The following is a 25,739-nucleotide window of genomic DNA, read 5'->3' as shown; positions in this document are numbered from 1 at the left end:
GGAGGGAATATATTACAGAAGTCCAGGATGTCTTCCCAGGGTGGAAAGATGAGTATTAAGTTCTAGGAAAATAAAACTGGGAGGAAAGCCCTGAGTTTGATAGTACTATTCATGTATAACACATGGTATATGCTCCACAAATCACTGCAGGTGACCAGTGGGCATGAAGTAAGGTACTAGTTCATTTAAAAAGAGAGAATCCATATCATTGTCTATTTTGCTGATATTAGCAACCATACTTCTAAAGAATTTTTAGTAATATAAGAAAATGTTTTTACTTAGACTGTTTTTAAAAAGTAGAATATAAAATTATGCACACAATTGGATTCTAAAGATTTATTTTTTTCGTTTAGAGTTTCCAAATGTCTCACAAAGGGAATATATTAATCACGCCTTTCCCCATTTATAACCAACACGTTTATCAAAGTAGCAGAAATAAAATAGGAAAACAAAGAAATGGAAGAGGGAGATATATAAGAATATTAGTCATAATTGTCTCAGAATGGTGAGGTTATGTGTGATTTTTGTTTCCTTTATACTCTTCTGAAATGTCAAGTTTTCTACAAGGAACTATAATTGAAACATGAGAAAAATAGATTCCATTTACTTGCTCATTAATTCATTTAACAAATAAGTATGTGTTTAGCGCTTATTACGTGCTTAGCACGTGCTAAAATTAGAAGCTTGGAGGTTATTTAATATAAACAATTTGTTTGAGTTATTAGAAAGACTCAGAGAGGGGCACCTGAGTGGCTCAGTTGGTTAAGCGACCAACTCTTGGTTTCGGCTCAGGTCATGATCCCAGCATCCTGGGATCAAGCCCCAAGTCAGGCTCCCTGCTCAGCGGGGAGTCTCCTTGTCTCCCTCTCCCTCCAACCCTACCCCTACTAGCATTCTCACTCTCTCTCTCAAATAAATTAATTAATTAAAAAAAACAGAACTCCGAGGACATATGACAACCTTAGGTAGATAGGTAGTAATCGGACTCAAACAGGGATCACTCTCCTCTGGTTCTGGACTTTCTTTTTTATCATCTTAACACTATGTGCAGGAAGGAGTGATTTGACCAACCACATAATCAAATAGCAGTATGTCCCTTACTGGATATCCTTCCATGATGTATCCCTTGTTACACTAACTTTACATTCTGCATTCAGAAGTTCTATTTTGTAAATACCATTTCTCCATTCTGAAACTTTTACAGGCTGCTCTTTCCCTCTCAAATAAAGTTTGGACTTTTCTACCCTGACATTCAAGGCCTTCTTTAGTCTGGTTTTTGCATATTTTTAATATATTACATTTGGTCTGCTCATTGCTCAGATACAGAAAATAACAAACTTATCATGTGTGATTTTCATGCTCCATGATTATTCTCAGCTTTCCAAATATTATTAAGTAATTTTCTCAACAGAGGTGTGTGGTCAGAGGGAAAGACAGCTAGTGCCTAATCAATGAACAGGACTGAACCTTAAACTATAGAACATAAAAGTTTAGCTTCTGTTGGGTCTCTACTTAACAGGTGTATGATCATTGGTAAATAATTTTGTCTTCTTTGAAAAGCCTATGCACATTATAGGATTATTGTTCATTTCTTCACTTGTAAATTCTCATGTAATGAGTTTTTTATTACATATTTCCTATTCACCAAGCTCTGTGTTGGGGTCTGGGCATTCATCAGAATCAGATGGGCATAGTCTCTGTGATCCTGGATGTTCAGGGAAAAGACAAAAGCACCAAGTAAACTAGTCACTACAAATTGTGACAAATATGAAGAAAACAATAAGAGAGCAAGAAAGGGAAATTAAGAAAGAAATAGTATGATAATATTTTAGCAAAAAAATGAGGGGGAAGTAGCTTAGCTAATGGTAGGGAATAGGTTTTTTAAGTAGAATATTATGTACAGAACCCTGAGATGGGAAAGGCTTTGTAATACTTGAAGAACTAAAAGAAGACTCTAGCCAAGAATGAAGTGGAGAGGACAATGGCATGAGATATGCTGGAGATGGGCAGGGACCGGATCCTGAGGGCCTTACAGGCCATAATAAAACATATAAATGTTATTCTAAGGGTTAACAGATAGCAGGAGGGTTTTAAGCCAGGGAATGACATAACTGATTTAAATGGTCTTACTTTAAATGGAGAATGGAATGAAGAAAAATCCAGTAATTGTAACCCAAGGCAGCAATAATGAAGGCCCAGACAAAGGAGTGACAGTGAGTATAGGTAGAGAGAGAGAAAAGGAGAGAGAGAGAGAGAGAGAGAGTAGACATACTTAAGACATATTTTTGGAGGTAGAAATTGTGAAGATGTTATAGAATAATGAACTGGACAAATTAAGTAAACTACAAAATACTGTGAACACTTAGAGTTTTACCGCCACCCCTCTGGGCCTTGTGGAACTGAGAGGGCAATAAGGATTTCTTCTGCTGCCAGTGAGGCTTTCTTGTGTCTGCTCTTTGTATACATACTGGATCACGTGTCCTATCCAACTAAATCTGCTCTTCTAAAAAATTTACCTTTTTCTTAAACTCATTTATTCAAAAACTATTGAGCTCTTAGCATTAATCTAAAGGTAAAGGATTTGAATATAAGTTGATCCAAAATATGATTTATATATTGTTTTCATTCAAAGATATTCTTTAAAAACAAAAGAAGCTCCTTTATCAAACTATGAGAATTGTGTGCTGGCATAAGCAAAGTATGTTGATGGAGAATATAAAAACAAAGTCATAATTTGCACTAGAATTTAAAGTCGCAGAGACTCAGTATTTTTATATCTAACTAAGGAATAATGAGCTGTGTAAAGATTATTAAAGATGACCATTGCATAGAAATAGGTCTTTGATTTTAGAATCTTTATTTTACCAATAAAATGTAGTACTGTAAATTAATCTTAGTAAATTTCCCTACCTTAGTAAGCTCAAATATGCTTCTAGACAAACAAGTCCCCCTACCTACCAAAACAAAATGAAAGATGCCTTTTTTGTTCCAGTTTAACCTCATTGTTCTTTGAGGAGGTCCTGAATTTCAAATAGATCCAGTCATTCCAAAATAATGATAAAATCTAAACAATCTACCTACTTCAAGTTCTAGCCTTTGTTTAAAGTAAGTGGATTAACATTTTCATTGTTGGGATTTTCTCCAATCTAGGTTTGATAGGTTATCAGCAAAAAAAAAAAAAAAAAAAAAAAAAAAACCACCATGGCAGTCCTCCTTAGCTCATTCCCCTCACTTTATCCTCCCATTCCTAAACCCTTTTCTTTCTTCTAAGATGATAGCATTCTTTTTTTTTTTTTTTTTTAACTGCAGGCAATGGTCTAATACCTCCCTTTAATCACAGTTGGAAAAGTTTTTCTTTGTTGAGAAGCTTTTGACAAATGTTTGCCTAATATTAAAGTGCAGATGTCTCTCTAAATTTTTTAATATGGAGAGCGTTAATGATTTCTGTTCTTTCCCTATCACTTTTTTTTAGAGCACTTGTGGTACGAGACAGACCAAAATAAAATTTTCAAGAGTTCATGCTTCTAACCACCCCAAGGGGTGGCTCATTGGTCTCCTTGTGCTTCATGCCTAAAGTTGTCTGTTTTCCTATGTAATCTTTTTCACTGCATTGGCCCCAAAGGAGAAAGTAACCTAAGTCCTTTTAACAAGTCTATACATGTTATTTGGGAATAGGAAGACTGTTTCAATGCCATGATCAGTCCTTGTCATCAATAGATTATACCTCCTTTTCTTTTTTCCCACTTTTTAATGATCTGGTCAAGTATACATTCTCTCTCTCTGAATGTTTCCTAGACACTGAAATGTATAGCTTACATAATTTCATTATCTCATCAATAATGGCAAATTGAAAAGCAATTATGGTAAATATTGATCTATGTTCTCTGATATGCAATGTAAAGTCATTTTATATATGTAGATATATAAAATATATTCCATTTATTCTTGTCTCTCTTCCTCCGTCTTTTTTTCCTCTGTCTTTTCTGACCAGATGTCAAGTTCATATCAGCTGTTATCAACAAGACCATTTCTTGCACAAGGAAACACATCTACATTCTGACAAAAATGGTCTTCTAGGAATGGCAGTTTTAACCTATATCGTTGACTTTCTAAGCCTTTCCCCTTGGAAGGTGCCAGAAGTTTCACTGTCAGCATGGGGATAAAGGTAATTGAGAACTTTTGAAACTGGAGAGGCAGTTACATGCAGCAGAGCTGGCCCAGAAGCAGCATTTCAGAGGGTAGGTTCTTTCCAGTCTGAGCTGGAGAATCTGAGCAAGATACTTACTTAGCTTATCTGGGCCTTGGCTTCTGTCTCTGTTAAATAAGAATAATACTTTATAGGTTCAAAAGTATATCAGCGCACTTTATAAAATATGTTAATTGTTGCTATCACTCAGTTAAAAGTAAAGGCAACAACAAAATTTTAAAAGTAAAGGCAAAAATTATAAATAAAGAAATAAAAGTAGGAATTTGAAAAATCAAACTTTGGAGGCTCTGGTCCAACAATACCTTGTCCTAATCTGAATTTCCCACCTTTCTGTCATTAACTTGCTTTGCATTCTTCCTCTAAACATATGTGTGAAATAATATATATTCTCAGTTGTGTTTTTATTTATTTATTTATTTTAATTTTTATTTATTTATGATAGTCACAGAGAGAGAGAGAGACAGAGAGAGAAGCAGGCTCCATGCACTGGGAGCCTGATGTGGGATTTGATTCCGGGTCTCCAGGATCACGCCCTGGGCCAAAGGCAGGCACCAAACCGCTGCGCCACCCAGGGATCCCCTCAGTTGTGTTTTTAAAGAGCTCTACAAATACCTAGAACTCATTAGTCATTCACAATTAGAATGTTTTAATGGGAAGTTAAGGCAACTACACTGAGAACATAGAGGAGTTTTATTAAGGAAGAACATAGCAATCATTAGGAAATACGACATTTTCAAGGAATTGGATCAGGCCCAAACAGAAGGAAGCAGTGAGGTCTTGGGACAGCACTGGGATCTTAGAGAATCACCAGCCGGAGAGAGAAACAGGGAGAGAAAGATGGAGATAAGACAGACTTCACATCTTGTAGAATTTTCCTCTTTATGTAGAAAATGGGGGAAAGCTTTCTTTATTCCTCTATCCTCAGTAATTCTTCTAGGACTCAGAATTCAAGCAAGTAGTATATATATATATAAGATTAACCAGGTTTTTGTGCACTTGCCTAGGAACTCAACCATCACAGTGTTTCTGAAAGAAAAAATGTATTCCAACTTCCAAAGAGCCAACCCTCAAATGCATTTTTGGAATGCAATCTGTTTGAAAGTGAAATAACCAGGCAGCCTGTATAAGTTCTCTTTTGAAAGAGTTTGCAGTTAGAAACATATCAGCTTCTGTGAAAAACTGTTTTCTAATGGGGGCTAAATCTTTTGTAGCTATCTTATATACTTTCTGGAAGGAGATGGACTATAAATATATACATGAGGTGTATAGATTAAAACATTTAGGTAGATTTTAAGATTTTCAGGACATAGCTGTAGAATACTTTCTCCATATTCAGACATCCTGGAGATCTTTTTTTTTTTTTTTTTTCCATAGCCCTGAAATCAACTATTTACTTTAGTATATAACAGGCCTTTCTTAAATATATCTTAAGAATAATCTCATCTATAATAAATCATATCTATATGAAAAAAAGCTCGGCAAAACGTGTAATACTGTAGCCATGTCCATGGTTTATTAAACCCTCTCTGGAGTATATAGAATTGCTTATACTTACAATTTAAAAATTAAAATGGCAGGTTTGGGTGAAATAATTTCCAAGGTTCAACAAGTATTTGAACTTTTTCCGATCAGGAGAGTTATAACTTAGAATTTCTCCTATAGTAATTTTACTCAGATAAATGATATGAATAATGAATTATTCATTACTAAATTATTCCAGCCAACTTATTCTTTTTACACCCTAGCTTATGACTGCAACCCTAGTAAAATTCGTGTTCAAGAAAAGAGATAACATATTTTTCTTCCTAAGGGTAGTCACCCATAAGTAAGGTCCAAACCAGGACACTCTTCTCCAGAAAAATGCTAAACCAGACACTAAGCATAGAATAGGACTAACGTGGGAAATCCTGACTCTGGTACTCTGGCTGCCCAAATTTCCCGCTCAGCACGGTGTGATCTGAGAGGAGGTAGTGTGAATTAGTGCAAAGAACTCACTGACCCAACTGATTCAGGTTCTCTGCTAGAGAACTGACACATCATCCACCAGCTCTTTAAAACAGGAAACTGGAGAAAGCTTTCCTTCACCTCCGCCTTCCAACCACTGATCAAATCTTGCTATTTTCACTTCTTACTTCCATCCACTTCTATTCACTCCACTATCACTACCTTAGTTCAGGTCATCATTGTCCATCACCTGCATGATCACAGCAGCTTCCTATTGGTTTTCCATTACATCCTGACCCCTCCAATCCATTCTTCACATCAATGCCTAACTAGTCTTTCTCAATTGATCATTCTCCTTCTTAAAATCCTTATTAGGTCCCCATTGTCCTCAGATCAATCTTTACCTTGTCCTGTAAGACTGTCCATAATTGGATACTTATCTCTAGCCTCCCCCTTCATCGCTCCCTGCCCACTCCACCTGCACACCATGCTTCAACATATTGAATTTTACCCAGTTCCTGGAATGCACCTCCCATTTAACAATATTTTGCTTAAACATTTCCTCCTCCATACTCCCCATTCTAGCCCCCCATCCCACTCCTGTGCCTGAAATTCCATCTTCATTACTTACATCTCATCTTAGAAAAGGCTACCAGAAAGCCTACCTCCCTGTTGGCCCCTAGTCCTTCTTATGCACTACCATCACAATAATCTCTACTTCTCTCCTCAGAGCTCGTATTCAAACTGTGGGTTGCTTCTTTGTCTGAAATCCCACTGGACTGTGATCTCTGTGAGGGCCTTCACTTCAAGTTTTCCTATCCTTGACTTTCCAGCAACCTGTTTTACACAACACATCAAGAAAATCCGTTTGCTTCCAAAAATGCCAACCTGACTTTGTGCACATTCCTAATCCCCAGCTTTCAGTCCCAATTTTTATGTTTTTTTTGCAGATCACAGTAAATAGCTAATCATACCATCTTGACTCATTCATTTTCTCCCATGCTCTAGGGCTTCTCCTTCAGTGGAAACGAATACCATGTACCTTATGAGTGCCTTAGGGCAAACAACATATGGAAAGGAAAATTGGCTTATTGCCATAAAAAACACAAACTCAGCAGATTTTTCTTTCCTCCTAAATTTAACTCAATGAAGAAAAGTGCTTACATCACCAAAGCTTTAGAGACCCCAGGGAAGTCACTGACAGCTGATTTCTCAATCTCTCCCCAAAGTACTGTAAAGGGCAAATGCCTCCAGTTTTAGGATCCATGCATTCACAAATTGGTGAAGGTGCTTAAAAATCATAAAATACTATGTAGAGATTCATTAAGACATGCTTATGATCACTATATTCTTATTTCAAATTTAAGACTGTCCTTCAAACACAAAAGATATAGAAGCATAGGCTCCCCCTCAATTGGAAGAATACCCTGGAAGCACAACAATTCAGCTATGTGAAGTAGACAATGAGGATAAGTTAGAGCAAACAATATATATAGTGATCTTCTGGAATTCAAGTATGAAGATGGCAACATCCATCCCTGGCTAAATGCATCCACTTCTCTATGAGCTCTATCTCAGGTCATACCGTTTTTAAAATCTCATGGCCAGACAACGACAAACTAGATGAAATGTCATTTGGAACCAGTGTGCCCAGAGTTTAAAAGAAAAAATTTTTGCCCCTTGGATCCTAATTTCAGTAACTCATTTTTTCCGTGGATATTTATTTAAGGCTGGTTGAGAAGGGTGCTGTGATGGTCCAAGCTACTATCGATACATAATTGACTAGAGCTGTTAGAATAATTGATCATATTTTAGGTAACTGTTTAGTATACTAGTATTCTTTCTGTATTTTGAAAGAATTCATTTTAGAAATTACTTGAGTATCTGGGAAACACAAGTGCTTACTTACATGCAGCATGGGTTAGCACTCACTGTAATTTAGATCGTGAGTAGCCTACCCTGTCCACTTTTTTCCTACTGCAATTAAGAGGAAATCTCATAATGTCCCATCCTGAGTGATCTGGTCTTGCTTGTTTCTCCAGTTCTACCTCGTTCCTTGCCCAGTATGCTGTATCCACACTGGACTTATTTCAGGTCCTCAAACACTTGAGAGTCTTACTTGGCTGGACCTTTTGCACATGCTGATCAGTCTGGAATGCTATGCTCTTACCTCTTTCCTGGCTGGCTGCTTTATAGACCTTAGATATTCGTCTAAAAGTAACTTTCCTAGAAAAGCCTTCTTTGACTATCTGTTTCCTCTCTCCTGTTTTTCTCTAACATAGCCCCAAGATTTTCCTTTCACAGGGCTCATACAATTTGTTATTATTTGTTTGTGTGTTGTCTCTTTCCTACTAGACTATAAACACCTTGAAAGCAGGAGCTGCATCTAACTTATTCATTATTTAATTCCTAGCACATGGCCTGGCACAATGCCAGGCTCTCAATATGTATTTATTGAATGAATGTATGAATACTGGATTGGAAAAATACACATGATGTTAGTTCTGTGAATTAGGCATTGCTTTGTATGGGTTTATATTCTATTAATCTCAACATATATTTAGAAGAAATATTCATATAGCATCAGTATTGAATCATAAATACAAAGATATTCAGACTTACAGTAGTAAAGATGATTTTAAAATAGTTTTGAAGAACACCAGTTCTCCAAGGATTTGTGGCCACTAGAATAGATGTGGAAGGTTTAGAAGATTGTATTAAATCTTGCTTATACTGTGACATAGCCTGGAAATCATCTTAATCATCTTTTCATTCTTTCAGTCATTTTTTTTAAAGATTTTTATTTAATTACTTGACAGAGAGAGAGAGAGAGAGCAAGTACAAGCAGGGGGTGGGGAGAGGGAGCAGCAGACTTCCCACCAAGCAGGGAGCCCAACATGGGGCTGGATCCCAGGACCCGGGGATCATGACCCGAGCCGAAGACGCTCAGCCAACTGAGCCACCAAGGCACCCCTCTTTCAGTCATTTGAAAGAGATCCTTGGTAAAAACGTTTTCTTCCTGAGACTTTTTAAAGCATAAATAGTGTAAATTTTCTCTCTTCAAAAAGTCCAGTAAATTCAAGTAGTTGATTTTAATCAGTTAAGGTTTTTTCTGCACCTAACAATCACTGGTCTAATCTTTGCTTTTCTGTACTTCTGTAAAATCGTAATTTAACTTTCTTTAACTCTTACTAGATGCTGTAGAGACCAAGATGAGTTCCCTATAGTAGGCCATGGCCCAACAGGAAACATGCATAAACAGTTATTTATAATTCAGTGTAGTCAAGCGAGGGAGTTATGCTCTCAAGAACTACTTCAACCAACTTGAGGGCATCAGAGTCAGTTTCCTACAGGAAGTGGCACATGAACTAGAACTTCAAGGGTGCATAGAACTAAACTGGGAGAAGTGGAAATAAAGGGCACAGCATGCACAAAGACAAGAAGCATTGAAACAAGAAGTATTTCACTGTGTTCCAGGCATCATAAGCAGTTCAGTGTCCCTGGAGCATAAATTTTGGAGGAGTGGAAACTATTGAGGCTCGAGAGGTAGTCAGGGCCAGATGCAGGAAAGGGAGCTTGTATCTTATTAGGGCGCTTGGATTTTATACTCTAGGCCATGGGGATCCACCAAAGGGTTTCATGGGAATTGTTAATAGTTAATCTCTCTGGGAATATATCCAAAGGAAGTAAAAACACTAACTTGAGAAGATATATGCACCCCCATGTTCGTAGCAGCATTATTTATAATAGCCAAGGCATAGAAACAATCTAAGTATCTATCAATAGATGAATGGATACAGATGTTGTCATGTATGTATATATCTATATCTATATAGACAAATATACGGACACACAATGGAATATTACTTAGCCATTAAAAAAAGAGAAAATCCTACCATTCGTGACAACATAGACAGACCTTGAAGGCACTATGCTAAGTGAAGTAAGACAGAAAGACAAATACTATATACACACTTGTATGTAGAATAGAAAAAACAAAACCCATATGAAGAGGTTAGACTTGTGGTTACAGAGGAGGAGGATGGGAGAGGAAGAAGGAATTGGAGGAAGGTGGTCAAAAGGTACAGACTTCCAGTTATAAGATAAATAGATGCAAAGGATACGATGTATAGCATGATGACCACAGCCAGCACTGCTGTGTGATAGATAAGGAAGTTGTTAAAAGAATAAAACCTAAGAGTTTTCTTTTTTCTTTTTTTATACTGTATTTATATGGAAGATGGATGTTATCTGAACGTATCATGGTAATCATTTCACAATGTATGTAAATCCAACCATCGTGCTTTATGCCTTAAATTTATACAGTTATGTATATCAATTATTTCTCAATAAGACTGGGGAAAAAATAGTTAATCTCCAAGAACATGTGAATTGAAAAATTTTATGTAAATTACTTTCCATTTTTACACTACTAGCAGTTGGAAGAGACATATCATGAACAAAAACTTCAAAAGATTTACAATTGGGCACTCTTAATTGTGTTTATTCCAAACACTTTCCACATCAAAACGGATGTTTAAAATGAATAAATTTGATATTGTGAAGTAGTCCATCTTTAGTCCTGATGTTTATTAAATAGAAAGATTCAAAAATCATCCAATTATTCTTGGAAAATGTGCATGAATGTGTGGTATTTGGAACTCTATTTTAGAACCCAAATGTCATAGACATCTGGACACAAAAATTATGCAAGAGAGACCTTTAGAAATGTGTTACTAATTATTGACTCTTCCCTGCAACAACACAACTGAGCCTTTGTTATACGCACTATGTGCAGTACTGCTATAGACTGTGGCTTTTTCACATTATGGTTTATTTTCATAAGATATTCCTTATAACTAGCATCACAAAACACTCCATGGAGTTAATAATAAAGATAGTAAGCCTCACAAACAAATGAATTATGTTAGCAGTGATGAACAGACTAAACAATAGCTTAGGAAAAATTGTATAAGGGAAGTAGAAGAAATATGATCAAGCTAGCTGAAAATATAGGCAACTAGGAAAATTCAGGGTGACTAGCTATAATGGAGAGGCCATGTGCAGTTGCAGAATCAGTAGAACTGGACTTATGACTTACCAAATATGTCTATTCATCTCTCTGTGCCCTAATTTATTATCCATAACAAAATGATAGTGCTTTGTAGTATTAAGGTCTTCTTCTATTGTAAAATATAGATTATAAGAGTTTAAAATACCATGGGTTCAACTACTATTAAGTACCTACTATATGCACTAGAAACAGTTCTCAGTGATAGCGTCTAAGAACCAGGCAAGATCTCGGTTCTTATAGAGCTTAAATTCTAGTAAAGAGGAAAGACAAGCTCTTTTTCCTCTAGTTGGGAAGAGCTATAAATAAAATAATTGTAGCTAGTAGCAGGAAAATAAGACAGGATCATATTCTAAAGAGGAACTGGGTGGTCTGGGGGAACATTACAGAGGCAAGCAGGGAATGGCTAAGACCTAAAGAAAGAAAAGCATCCAGATTTGTGAAATCCAAGAGCCAAGACATTCCTGCTGGAAGTTCCAGTGCCAAAGACCTGGGTAGAAAACAGACTAGACTTCCTTGAGAAACACAGAGAAGCCAGTGGGGTTGGAATATAGAAATGAATGGAAGGAGGACAAGAAAAAAGGTAAACTAAGTCATGTAGATCCTGACAGGCTATGGTAGGAAGTTTGAATTTTATTTTAAGTGCAATGGGCAGCACTAAGAGTAATTTAAGCTGGAAAGTATCATGATCTAATTTATTTAAAAATATCACGTTGGCCGCCGTGTTGGGGCTTCATTGCAGATGGCACAGTGAAAGCAAAGAAACCAATTTCAGAGGCTATTGTAAAATGCCGGGTAAGAGACAATGGTGACTTAGACTAGATGAAGAGAGAGAGGCCTGAAATATGTTGAGTGGTGATATATTGTTCTAAATCTTTGTATTTAAATGTCTTCAGTGTTAATGTGATATTTTAGAAGCTGGATCAGATTAACTCATAAATTTTGTAACCTTGATTTAAACTCAATGAAAAATGAAGGAGTTTAGCTAGGATAAGAGTAATGCCAAATAAATGTCATTTGCTCTGAAACTTTCTATACTGAATTTGGTGCCATATGTATTTGGGGATTTTCACCCAGGTTTGCAAATAAAGAAAAATGGGGAATTTAGAAAAATAAATCATATATCTTTATGATAATTTGACCAGCATGGATTCCAGTAGAATTATATATTATTAAATATATGAATTTATTATTTTATGAAGCATTGAAGTAGATATTTTCAAAGGATGGTCTCCTTACTTTGAATAATTCCCTCTAAGCCAGTTTGGCACAATTAAACAACTGGGACTATCCTTTAAAAATATATAAAATGTACCATTTCTGTTGCAGTTTCATTACATTTGTAAAGTAATACGGAAAAATAAACTGGCCAATAACAGTAGAAAATCAAGATGTGGGGATCCCTGGGTAGCTCAGCGGTTTGGTGCCTGCCTTTGGCCTTTGGGTGCGATCCTGGAGTCCCGGGATCAAGTCCCGCATCGGGCTCCCGGCATGGAGCCTGCTTCTCCCTCCTCCTGTGTCTCTGCCTCTCTCTCTCTCTCTGTCTATCATAAATAAATAAATAAATAAATAAATAAATAAATAAATCTATCTTAAAGAAAAAGAAAATCAAGATGTGTACTTAATTCTAAGAGAGCTAAGGAATAAAGGATGTTAAAATTACCTGCTTCTTATTTAAAGATATTAGCATGCTGTATCAAAATGTATAATATAAACATAGATACTTCTTAGGTTTACAAAATGTCATTTGTAGGCTGCTTACTTAAAACTTGGGAATAATTTTCCCATAGAAATAATATAACCTCCCAGGCCAGTCCAAAAAAATATGTTTAACCATTATATCACTATATAGTCAAGTATTAGTGAGTGGAACCATACGTTAAGGTTATAGGAAGCATAAGGGCCTCCTTATGTAAGAGGAATATGAAGAATAAAAATATTCCCATGCTTTCTCTGGATATAGGCATAACTCTGGAAAATTACCTTGCCATATAATAATTTTGGCAACTCTGCTCTGAAAGTACTGGCTCTGGGCAGTCCAGGTGGCTCAGTGGTTTAGCACCGCCTTCAGCCCAGGGCCTGATCCTGGGGACCGGGGATCAAGTCGAGTACCATGTCGGACTCCCTGCATAGAGCCTGCTTCTCCCTCTGCCTGTGTCTCTGCCTCTTTCTCTGTGTCTCTCATGAATAAATAAATAAAATCTTTAAAAAAGTCCTGGCTCTTATATTACTTGCACACCTACTAGTTAGTTGAACCCTATTTTGTATACTCCTCGAATTGCTCTTTTCCCTCAAATTATCTGCCTCCTCTACTCACCAAATTATTCTGGTTTTTCTTCAGTGTCATTTAAAAGTTAGGAAAGCAATCTGACTAAACAACATATTAATCTATAAATGACTGGTCAATAATTAAACTTCAGAACTATGTGTACCTCAAAAATGGATGCCTATTAGCCTGACCGAATTCCTAACATAAATTCAGGCATTCTGGTAAAGTAAAAGGATTTTACACAATATGGGATAGCATATATTAAAGAGAAAAAGAATGGAGCTGCATAATTTTTCCTACTTTCTTTACTTCTAGAGTCTCAGCTCCATGTACAAATTCCTTGATGTATTTTTAACCAAGTTGGCCTTTATTACAGTTCTTTGAGTGAGTAATGCCGTTTACAGAAGAAATTGATATATCTCTACTTTTCTCAGCCATATATCAATAATCCATCCCATTAGAACATAGTCCTGTTGAGCTTTTTCCCCCAACCAGGGCTAAGTACCAATCCTTCACTCATCTAAGAGCTTTTCCCCTCCACTGAAATGGTTCTTGAAGTCTTTCACATTTTCTATAAAGTTTTCCTAGGCAGGTCAGAGAACAGAGAACAGTAATTGCATACATGGTGTCACTCCGTCTGGAGCTGAAGACACCTACATCTTTGCCTCCTGTTTGGTGAGACATAGTAGAAAGACCAGTTTTTGTATTGGTGCTGTTACTAAGCTTAAGCAAATCATTTCCATTTTGTGTGTCTGTTTCCTTATCCAACTGGAAGATGGACATGTGTGTATAGGGAGTTGTAAGGGGTATGTAATACCTGGTCATCTTCTCTACCAAATTGATGCCCAGATCAAATAAGATGATTTATGTGAAAACTCTTTGAATAAATAGAAAGCACTGTATTTTAAAACACAGCTATTTGTTGAGCTCTCACTATGTCCAGGTAGTATTCAGTATTTCTCTATGCTTTATATCATTTAATCCACAAACAAGAAGGTATTAGTAATTCCATTTTACAGAGGAAGAAATGGAGGCTTAGATCAGTTAAATGCCAAAAGTCCAAAGGATGTGGTCAGATCACTATAGTCATATGGCATGTCAGTGGTAGAGCTGGGCTGTGAACCCAGGCCTGTCAGGCTCCAGTGCCTGTCCCTTCACACTGGATTATACTGCGACCCATTCTACATATGTTAAGTCAGTATGAGCTGCCTCATTTATTTTTATGAACCCTACATACACTTATCCCTAAAACATACACTCTAAATCCAATTTATTAATTTTATGGTGACTTATTCTACCAATTTTGCTGTTCATGTGTTACATGTTAATGTTCTCTGTAAAATCATAGACTTCTTTAAGGTCCATTTTCTCTAGCGTTCTTTATGTAGTTCTTAACACAGATGTATAAGCAATCTTTCTAAGTATTTTATGATGAGGAGGAGGAAGAATCAAGAATCTAGGTTGGGGGAGGGTGAATGAATCTATTGAAAAGGGTTCACAAAACAAATACTCCTCACAGGAACAGCTGAAAGTTTTAATATTTCTAAGTGGCCAGCTATAGTATAGTTAAGCACCAAAATATGCTAATATTGTATAAAGATAATTTTAAAAATTGTGTGTGGGTAGTGAGTTGTGAGTCACATACTGAAAGAGGCTTAGCTTTTTTTTTTTTTTGTATTATATAAATAATTGGAATCACATTTCAGAAAAGCGTCCAAAATAGAGCAACTAGGATTAAAACTTAAAAAAAATACACTAAATCATTTCTTTTTTCTTAGAAGCTGGCATTGATTTATATCTATATAGTAGATCAAAACCAAGTATATTTTATCTGTTATACAGGTGTGAAACATAATGCAGATAATACACAAGTTATGCCCCTCAAGGCCATGAATAATTGTGGCCAACCTTGGACAAGAAGTCAGGCATCCCAAGAGTGGAATTAAAAAAAAAAAGTGAAGTCAAGTCCTGAACTACACAGAGAATACCTGTACACACACTCTCTTCTGAGCCTCTGTGACCACGGAAAACCACGGGGGAGATGATGTGAACAGAGAGCCTCTCTTTCTAGCCTCTGGCAGTGAGTAATTCTACCCAATATAACTTTATGAAGGTCACCTCCCATCTTCTGCTTTTGAATAGAGGCAGAAAGAGAAATGTTTTGAAGGGTCAGTATGAGAAAGATTCAGCTCTTCATGTTTAATTTTGACTCTTCTTTAAAACGTCATCTTGGGACTGTAGTTGTCAAGACTATCATGTGTCAGGTATAGTCAATATCGAGGGAACTACCGTTAGGTACTTCGAGAATGCTATTGCCTAGGAACAAAAATCAAAAAGTATAAAAATATGGAGGATAGGGATCCCTGGGTGGCGCAGCGGTTTGGTGCCTGCCTTTGGCCCAGGGCGTGATCCTGGAGACCCGGGATCGAGTCCCACGTCGGGCTCCCAGTGCATGGAGCCTGCTTCTCCCTCTGCCTGTGTCTCTGCCTCTCTCTCTCTCTGTGTGACTATCATAAGTAAATAAAAATTAAAAAAAAAATATGGAGGATAAAACCTGTCTTCTATAGATGAAACAGATCGTAATTGAATCCCTGAGAAAACTGCAACCAGCCAAGTCTTAATAAGGGTGTTCGCCTTACTCCTCAATCTACCTGTAAGGTGACTGAGAGGAAGTGAAAATCATAACTTGGCCAGGACAAAAGGCCAAGTAGCGAACGTCAAGAGTAAGAGGGGTGAGTTCTGAGGTCACTGTTTACTATGCACTGTCTAAACAAAACAAAATAAAACAAAACAAGTCAAAATTGTTAGCAGACTGCAAGAATCTAGGCAGTGGGAAAGACCAAACCATCTCCCCAAACAGACAGTAGGTAGTTTCTCCTACACTGGTCAGGAAAAAGTCATTTACCCTACCAGACACAGGGTGTCCAGGTCCTGATGAATAATTGTACTCTGTTACAGTGAAGTCAGGGATATTTCATCTGACTTTTTTTTTTCTTTTGGTGTGGAAGAAATGTCTTATAAGACTGGCCAGTTTCCCTTTGCTGTGAGTCCACACTCAACAAGTGGCACTCTGATTTCTAATTTTACCTCCTGTTTAAGGCAGGAGTACATAGGAATAGCAGGGTATCTAAACATGTCTATATCTTTTATTGTTAATACATTTGCATTTTGTTTTATATCTCAAGCTTTTATGGCCGTTGAGAGTCATAGCTATACCTAATAATTTAGTCAATTCACGTTCATTTTCAAAGTCAGATTTCTTAGACACAGCTAGACGTATCTGGACTAAAATCTAAAACATGTGATCAGAGCAGACTAAGGCAAGTAAGTTGGTCAGCTAGCTTTTCTCTATGATTACTTTATGCTATAACTCCAACAATAGGAAGAAGATTTTTGTGGTAAATGAAACAATCTTTTGTACTTCATGACTGAAGACAAAGAATGAGCAAATGCTATAGGTGACAGAGGCAATAAAGCTGTTTCAACTCCAGGCATCCATCTGGCTTTTGAAAACATTTGCATGTGGGGTGCCTGGGTGGCTTAGACAGTTAAGTGTCTGCCTTCAGCTCAGGTCATGATCCCAGGATCCTGGGATGGAACCCTGCATTGCGGGGGAGGGTCTCTGCTCATCAGGGAGCTTGCTTTTCCCTTTTCCTCAGCTTGCCACTCTGCCTACTTGGGCTTTGTCTCTCTGTCAAATAAGTAAAGTCTTTTTTAAAAAATTGCATGAAAGTTAAAAAATTTTCAAGTTGTCTGCATTCCCAATATCATTTAACATAGCTAAAGACTATTAGACAATATTGAAGGATGCAATCAATCTTTAAATTATGTGTCCTAAAAAAAAAAAATTATGTGTCCTATTTCATGTTAGACATTTTGTACAATGTCTGGAAATCCAAACTGAACAAGGCATACAAATAAATAAAATGATCAGTGATAAATTGTGAGAGCATGTACAAGGTGTAGTGATGGCAAGAGAAAGAGAAGTCCCAGCTCTTGGGGCTAAGAAAGCTCCCCTTGAGCTAGGTTTTGAAAGAAATGCAATGTACTGCTCTCTTGGCCTAGGAGGAGAAAGGGAATTCCACGTAGAGGAAATAGCTGGGAACCAAAGCCTGGAAATTATGAAACAGATTGGTTTGCACAGCACATTGCTGGAATATTGTTTAAGCAATGGGAAGAGGTAGAAGGCATGCCTGTTAATGCTTGATCAATAGGGGGTTGGAGGGGATGTTTGTTGATACTGAAAATAGGGAAACAGCATGACATAAAGAAAAGTATAGTTGTCATGACAAAAAGGCAAAAGTGAGCAGGAGAGAGGAGAGCAACAAAAAGAGTGTAGGTCCTGAATTGAGGCAGTTGTAATGAGACTAAAAAAGAAAAGGCAGGTTTGAGAATGGTTTGGCAGCTAGAATCGGTAGGGCTTGGTGACAGATTGTATTTGGGGGCGAGAGAGGGAGGAACTAGCATAACGCCCAAATTACTGGCTTTGGAACATAGGGATCTTTTATTATATCTTTCTCTAAACCATTATACATTATTCATTGTGAGATTGAAGATGTGCCTTAGTCGGAAACATCATTCATTTCCGACTAAGGGAATCCCTAGATTAGAAATCAACCCCACCTACTCCCATCTATGCTTTTCCTGTCCATTTTGTGCTTTTCTCAGGAAACTATGAGATCTGGCTCCAGGGGAATAAAACAAAAACAAAAACAACATGTATAACTAAAACAGACCTATTGTCCTAGAGAAAGAAATATGAAAGCCAGAAGATACAATTAAACACATTTGGAATGCTTAGAACTAAGTGTCCATGGCTTTATCACAGACTGTAGCTGTACTCTGTGTGTACAGCTCTGCCTGGGTTTCATTAAGCATAGAAACTGGCTTTCAATAGCAAAAATGTAAAACCTTGTTCAAGTTACAGGATAACCAGAGACTTGTGCTTGAAAATTTAGATATATGTTAACAAAATTCCATCTTGACTTTTTTCTATTGGATAAAAATAATAAAGCAAATATATAATATTCTAAATATGTATTGCATTCTCATATTAAGGATGTTTGAGGGTTAAAAGGTTTACAGGGATATCATTTCTCAGATTTTGCTCAGAGTGTCATATTGCTTCATATCTTGTCTCTGTGTGGCCATTAGGGAGGCATTCTAGTGTCATGGTTGGTAAACTAAGCCCTGGAGTTAGATTGCCCCAATTCAAACACTGGGTCTGTCACTTATGCCTTTGGGCACTTCATCAGTTGCCTCTATTATCTTCTCTCTCTCTCTCTCTCTCTCTCTCTCTCTCTCACACACACACACACACAACTAATAATGTCAACATGATCCCTGGGTAGAGCCCAGTTCCAATAGAAATATTAGACCGGATTTGACTTCAAGAAATATATGATCTAATTCAGTGGTTCTCAAGCTTTATTGGGCATTTGAATTACCTGGAGGGCTTGTTAAGACACAGATTGCTGGACTCATCCCCACATTTTTTAATTTAGTAGATCTGGGATGGGGATCAAAAGTTTGCATTTCTAGCAAATTCCAGGTGATGGTCTGGGGCCCATGTTTTGAGAAATACTGATCTAATTGAAAAGAGAATTCTTTTTTTTAAAAAAAGAAGAAAATCATAATAGTACTTAGAAAACATGAGTATATAGTTTGTCATGATACTGTTTAGGAAGCTAGACTATAGATACTGGGAAATCCAATGGCTGATGAACCATTCATTTAAGTGGGAATCACTAACTTTGTTTTATTAGTAGGATGACCTTGAGTTTCGACCACTGTAGGAATTCATTCACATAATTAGAGTGTGCATTAGCCCCCAACTCAGAGAAACCAATTAATTCAACTCACCTTTTCCAGTATTTCAGGGTTTTATGCTTGAACCTGAACCAGACCAAAGTATGAACCACTAACTGGATGTACCAGACTAATTTGTTGAACTTCAGAACTAAATTAAATCCCAGATACCCTTAAACCTTTTCCTCAATTCTGAACCAAATGAAAGAGATTTGTTTGTTTAACAAAAAAAAAAAAAAAAAAAAAAAAAAAATTGAGCTGGTTCAAATTAGAAACAAAACTTTTAGTTTTTTTAAAACAATTGAAATCAAAGAGTATATTTCCTAACACACCAATTCATTAAAAGTGAAATGAAACAAAACAAAATGTTGTTTAAGATACTCCTATACTACATAATAAGTAGTTGACTGAAATGCTAAAATAGTAAATCCTGCTAAGAGTCTGGGTCCCAGCAAGAAAGAGCATTCCACTCACAGGGTTCAAATCAAAACACTTTAATGAAAGACTCCTTACAGTGATGTGGGAAGGGATTTAAGGAAACAAAAGAGGGATGTTGGAGTATCAGAAGACTGGCAACAGCAGAAAATCATGACCAAGGGGTCTAAGAGGCTGAAGAAGAACATGGCCTTTACTCAGCCCAGTGAGAAGAGGAGGCATGGAAAAGAGGCTGTCAGGCTGGAGACTTAGGCCTGGAGAATGCCTCCCCTCCCACCTCTGTGTACCACAACATACACAAAATAGAGTTGCTAAATCAAGAAGGAAATGGAGAAGAAATACCTCAGCCTTTCCCTCTTCCCAGCCTCTGATCACTTCCTGATGCCTCTCCCTGTCTGAACTGAAAATCTGGTGTCAGTGGAGTCCAGTGGAGCCCCGGTGACTGATCTGCAGGGGTCTGCTTTCTGACAGGGCAGGGCAAGTGGTGGAGGGCAAATGGAGATTGACCAGCACAATCTCCCTTTTTACTAAGTTAATGCTAGACGTTAGATGAAGTATTAGTAACTGAGTTAATGTATGTAAAATTCTTAGAAAAGTCCCTGGCAATAAAGAAGCACCATACTCTCAAAGTTAGCTATTATTGTTGCTACAGGCTGCCACTGTTTTGTGGATAAGGAAACGAAGGCTCATGGTCTTTAAGCAACTTCTCGTTGGTTAGCACTAGTGACAGAGCCCATGCTCAAATCCAGGTTTTCAGATTCTAATTTTGTATAAATTCTGCTATGAAAAATGACTACCGTAACATACAAGGTAATGTGTTGCATGCATAATTAATTTTATAATTTCTTGCAGAAAAAAAAGCATCTTTACTCTCTGGACCTGACTAAAGAAATCTGAAACCAGATTAATACCTTATATAAAAAAAATAAAATAAAATGAACTTTATTTCAAAGATATTTCTGCACATATAATAATAGTTGAAGTAATAGTAATGATGATATTAGTAGTAATAGTAATAGCTGTTAACATTTTTGAATGTTTATTTTATGTCTGGTACTATGCTATATTTCATGTCTTATACTAATATAACCACAGTATAGTTTTTTTAGTATATTGACACACAATGTTACTCTAGTTTCAGGTGTATTATACTATGCTCACCGCAAGTAGAGCTATCATCTGTCACCATACGATGCTATTACAATACTACGGACTATATTCCCTATGCTGTACCTTTTATCCTTGTGACCTATTCATTCCATAACTGGAAGCCTGTGTATCTCACTTCCTTTTACCCATTTTGCCCATTCCCCTCCCCCCATGTCACCCATTTTTGATTTCCTGTTTTTCTTTATTTTTTTTTCAACTTGGAAATCATCCACTTGGAGGATTTTGCAATTGGTGAGTTAAATATGTTTTATCTGAGTCTGCTGGCCCTTGACTGACCATTTAAGGTTTTATAAAATCATTTTAAATGTAAAAAAAAAAACAAACCCTCCCAGATAACAATATATTTTTTCCCTATAACTGTTGGGAAACGTGTTTATCCCATTATCTTGCCATGATACAACATTAGCCCTAAGGTCAGAGGCATGAGTTGGCCATGCATTCAGTATTTGATTACATGAAATAAGACATCTTGAAAATAAACATAGCTAGCTTATTTGTGTCAAGTCAGCTCTTTTGGCAACAGATTTTAAACAATGAGATAACCATTTACCCTTAGGTCTTTGCATTTTAGATTTTTGGAGTTTCAATTCATAGAAGGTATAATCAGCAAGCTGAAAAGTAACATGTACATTTTCAGTCAGCTAAAGAAACAAACAAGAAATGTTTTTTTTTCCCCCTGTGGGGATGTTTTCTACCCTGTCACACTATCTGTCAATTTTTCTCTGATGATGGAGCAGTTATCAGACAAGGGCACTCTAACCAGTGCCTCATCATGAAATTTCAGTTCTTTCTTGGCAGTCAAGTTTCAGAGTTGTCACTAAGAGTCTGTGTAGCAGTAGCATTAGAGAGATGGCTCTATTTTGAAAATCAACCGCATGAAAGAAAACAATCTTAGATGTATGCCCTGTGCTTCACTTCCTGTTTTGTCATCTACTTACAGCACGGGTTGGCCCAAAAGAAATTACCTAGTTATAGTATAAGCCGAACCATATGAAAGTCCAATATTTGGCCAATAATTGATTGCTAAATGCCAATTTGATATCAGACGGCAGTGTCTTATGTTTGTCCTAATAGTTCTGATACTGATTGAAGCAGTCCATGCCCATGGAACAGTGACATTTCATTTGCAGCCTCTTATAAAATTCACACTGTTGGTAAACATATTGTCTTTGCACATTCAACAAATGAGGGTCACTTTTAATTTGTTCCCCTGAAATCTTTTGTTGAGGATTTCAGGCAAATATGAACATCCAAGAAATCTGTGCAATTTTAAGGTGTCTCTAAAGGGTTTATATGTGTAAAGTGTCTGACCAAATTCCTGGCATATGATAGGTGCTCAGAATAATTGAGTCATTAGGTCACTAGTCTATCTAATGGTAATATAGTAGCATACTGTGTGATGTGGTCTTTACTTGTGACACAATGCTGTTACATGCATGATTTTATTTAGGGTCAATTTTCCCTAAAAACCTATTACTAAGACAGTCAACTGACACATCAGATCATGTTCCAAGTTTAAAGGGTAGTATTGCATTATTATATAAATACTCTTCCAGTTAGCAGAGAAGATGAAAAGAAAAAAGGATTTTTTTAAGCATTTGTATAAACTGGATATTAGAAAATGTTATAGTTTATTTTTTCTGGTGAGATTGGTAGGTGATTTCTTACCAGTGTCTGTCTTTTAGTGAACTTGGGGAAATGAAATATGTGATTAACAAAACATCAGTATTTATAAGGAGTTTTGGAGAGCAAGATACTGATTAAATAATTATAGCGTTATACTCCAATTCTCACTTATTGTTTGTACCCAAATTCTTGTAATATGACAGGTTTACTCAAACTTACCCTGTAAGTTATTTTCTCTTTGATGTTACTATCACTGCTCTTAAATACAGAGGAAAATGTGTGATGCAACAGGCGGATGGGTAGATGAGTCAGCTGGCCGTGACAGCTGTACACATGGTCCACAGGTGTTTGTTTGGCTTTGGTATACTTTATAGGAAGAAGTTTTTAAAGGGTCCCACACCACTTTACAAATCTATTTTTTCTGCAGTTCCTTTGTACCAACCACATCTACAGAACAGGCCCTAAATTTTAGAAGTTTTAACCTCCAGAGGAGAGGAAGTTGGTTGATTTCCTCAGCAGTTTGGAGCCAAGTCAGATCCCAGGACTTTGCAGGTGCAGATTTACAGTGCAGATTAAATTTCAGCAGGTCTGCGGCCTGAAGCACTGCTTATTTAATAAATTCATAGGACGTCCTGATGCTGTTGCTCAATGGACCACACTTTACTTTGAGTAGCAAAGACATTTCTACTTTTTTAACCTGCTGGTATCTTAGAAGTAATGAAACCAAGCTCAAGCTCACCACCTTCCTCCCAAAACCAGACAGTCTTCCTCTTGAGTTCTTATTAATTTTTACCACTATTGATTCTCCACCAAACCTCAGAGTAATGTGAGGCTCCTTATTATGCCTCCCATTATCACATCCAAGTCAGTTTTGAAGTTCTGATTCTCCCCCTATGTGTATGAACCCCTTTCCTTACTTTTCATCCTGCTGCTGCTACCTGGACCAGACTCTAGGGCATCTCATTCCTAACTGCTCTGTCAGCGCCTCCCATCTCCACTCCATCAACCCAGCTCCATGCACAACTGCCATTCTAAAAGCAGTGCTTATTTATAATAATATTCTGCCGATAACTCACCTGGAATAGAGTCTAGAATACCTTTCCTGGAACGTCAAGGCCCACGCTCCTGCCCTTCTTTTTCCATGCTGATCTCTATGTACATTCTTTTACGTGAACCTTAGGGCTTACCTGAATACCTTTGGTGCTTTCAGCTCTCCTGACTGTCCCAAGTTTCTGTGTGACTCTGAGAGTCATATAAATGCTACAAAATGTCATAAGTATCTAAAATAGCCTAGAGTGAACAGCTTTGTGACATAGGTGGCATTTCATTGGGCCTTGAGGGTAATAAGGATTTCTACAGAGATTATTAACTGTTTCTTCCTACATTTCTTTATTATTGGACTTACGTAATGGACACTCATCATTTAAGAAAAGAAATTCAATAAGTTTAAATTTTCAATGAATAATAACAACAAAAGAGCATCCCTTGGGCCTCTGTTCCCATTGCACAATCCACAACCAAGCAGGTATCCCATTGCAACTATTTTTCTTGTTTCTGTTTTACACCAAGCTTCTCCCCAGGAGGGAGTGTGCCTTGTTCATCTCTATATCTCCACCACTGAGTGTAGTGTGTGGTACAAGGTAGGCATTCAATCAGGAGGATCCAAGGTTTAGAGCCTGAAGTTTATACAATATAAGAGCCCCTCTTTAAGAAATAAAATTGAAATTTTTCTCTAAATTTTCAAAAACATAAGATCTTGAGAAATATATTGCTAGGGCCCCTTATAGGGCATGCAAATGTGGGGTTGGGGGAGGGTAGATTCCAAAGCTTAAACTACTTTAGCTCCATAGTATAGCCACCTCTGCTGCATTATTTTTTTTTCTGTTGTCATTATTAGGTTAGTATTAATATTTTAATGAAAGAAAGATTGAGTGTTAATTCTAAAATAGAATATGAAAGGATTCATGGGTGCCAGGCAAAGATCATGGTCAGGAGTGCAGAATCTGCCTCCACAATGGGACCTCTTCAGTGGTACTTGCCTAGCCACTCATGTCTGAGTTCCCTATAGCAATGACAGTAGTTGAAAAGCACTTAAGCTGCCAGCACCATAAAAGTCCCAGCGACACCCCATTTCTTCACATTGACATACTTGATGTAACACCAGTAGTAACCTCTTTGAAACACTCCAGCAGTGCCTTTGGGGTAAAATCCCACATCAGAATCCAGGTTGGATGTTCTCCTAGTTTGACCTCCATGAGCTTCTTCTCCTTCACTGATGTGAATGACACCATCTTGGAGTCCTGGGTGTCCATTATCAGACTGAGTGAATCTTGTTGATTCATTTGTAATTTTCACATCCATGATCCTCTCTGAGCATGGGGCATCTGACGTACATCTGAGGGTGTTCCACTTTTAGGAAACCAACTTCCTTTAAGTTACATGCTGCAAGGGCACTTGCATTTCTTGGACTTAGTAGGAATTTCAGAGACCTCCTGGGATCATCTTTAACAGCACAGACTTTACTAACAAATGTTGCAGTGAAACCAGCAGTTTTCAAACTGTTTGTATTTTGAAATGAAAACATTGCCTTTATAACACCACCATTCTCTAAGTCTTTCAAAATGTGTTCCAAATATTTCCTTCTAATTGGAAACTTCCCTATGAAATCATAGAGTTTGAATTCAGTTTATATTCTTTTTGATGCTTTTCAAGGGCACATTCCTTATAGCTAGTTTTACAAGAGGGAACACTTCTTGTAAAAATATGAGAGAACTTTGTAGTTTCGTGTAATTAAAAATATGTGTGTGTGTGTGTGTGTGTATACATGAAGTACATTTTGTATATATGTATTTTATTTTTAAGTATTTCAGAAAAAGTTACTGAGATTCATTAATATTTGCTATTTGTGTGAACAGGAGTGGCTGAAAGGTACATTGGCCAGCATCTCCTTATCTAAAGTTGGTTCCCCTACCCCAGCTACGCTGTTGTCACCGTTTGTTGCATTCATAGCACTTACACCAAACTGTTACTCTCTGGCTAATATCTTTGTTTATTGTTTATCTAGGCACCTCTTAGATAATGTGTAAATACTCTTCAATGTCGACTGTTCTTTAATGACACTACTGGTGCAAAGACTGTCCCATTTCCCACCAGGTTTTTAGATTCCAGGTCTGCAAAATTCTGTTTGAGAAAAGAACTGCTCCCCCTGG

The 25,739-nt window shown here is 37.1% G+C and overlaps 1 long non-coding RNA gene and 1 pseudogene across 11 annotated transcripts in view; one reads left to right on the top strand and one right to left on the bottom strand.

The window, feature by feature from the left end:
• LOC112650675 (uncharacterized) overlaps positions 1-15,571 on the top strand; it is a 41,653-nt gene extending 26,082 nt beyond the window's left edge. For 10 of the 11 annotated variants that reach the window (XR_007407083.1, XR_007407079.1, XR_007407080.1 and 7 more), the window contains 2 exons: positions 3,992-4,165; positions 15,334-15,571. This is a non-coding gene — a long non-coding RNA (uncharacterized LOC112650675). Of the gene's footprint in view, positions 1-3,991; positions 4,239-15,333 lie in introns of all 11 variants that reach the window. The other variant, XR_007407084.1, reaches the window with a different exon arrangement.
• An 8,984-nt stretch (positions 15,572-24,555) lies between these two features.
• On the bottom strand, positions 24,556-24,842 carry LOC112650746 (ATP synthase subunit f, mitochondrial-like; annotated as a pseudogene).
• Positions 24,843-25,739: the final 897 nt, after the last annotated feature.

The sequence above is a fragment of the Canis lupus genome, chromosome 29 (genome assembly GCF_003254725.2).
Source record: "Canis lupus dingo isolate Sandy chromosome 29, ASM325472v2, whole genome shotgun sequence".
NCBI lineage: Eukaryota > Metazoa > Chordata > Mammalia > Carnivora > Canidae > Canis > Canis lupus.
This window is presented reverse-complemented; position numbering and strand designations above follow the sequence as displayed.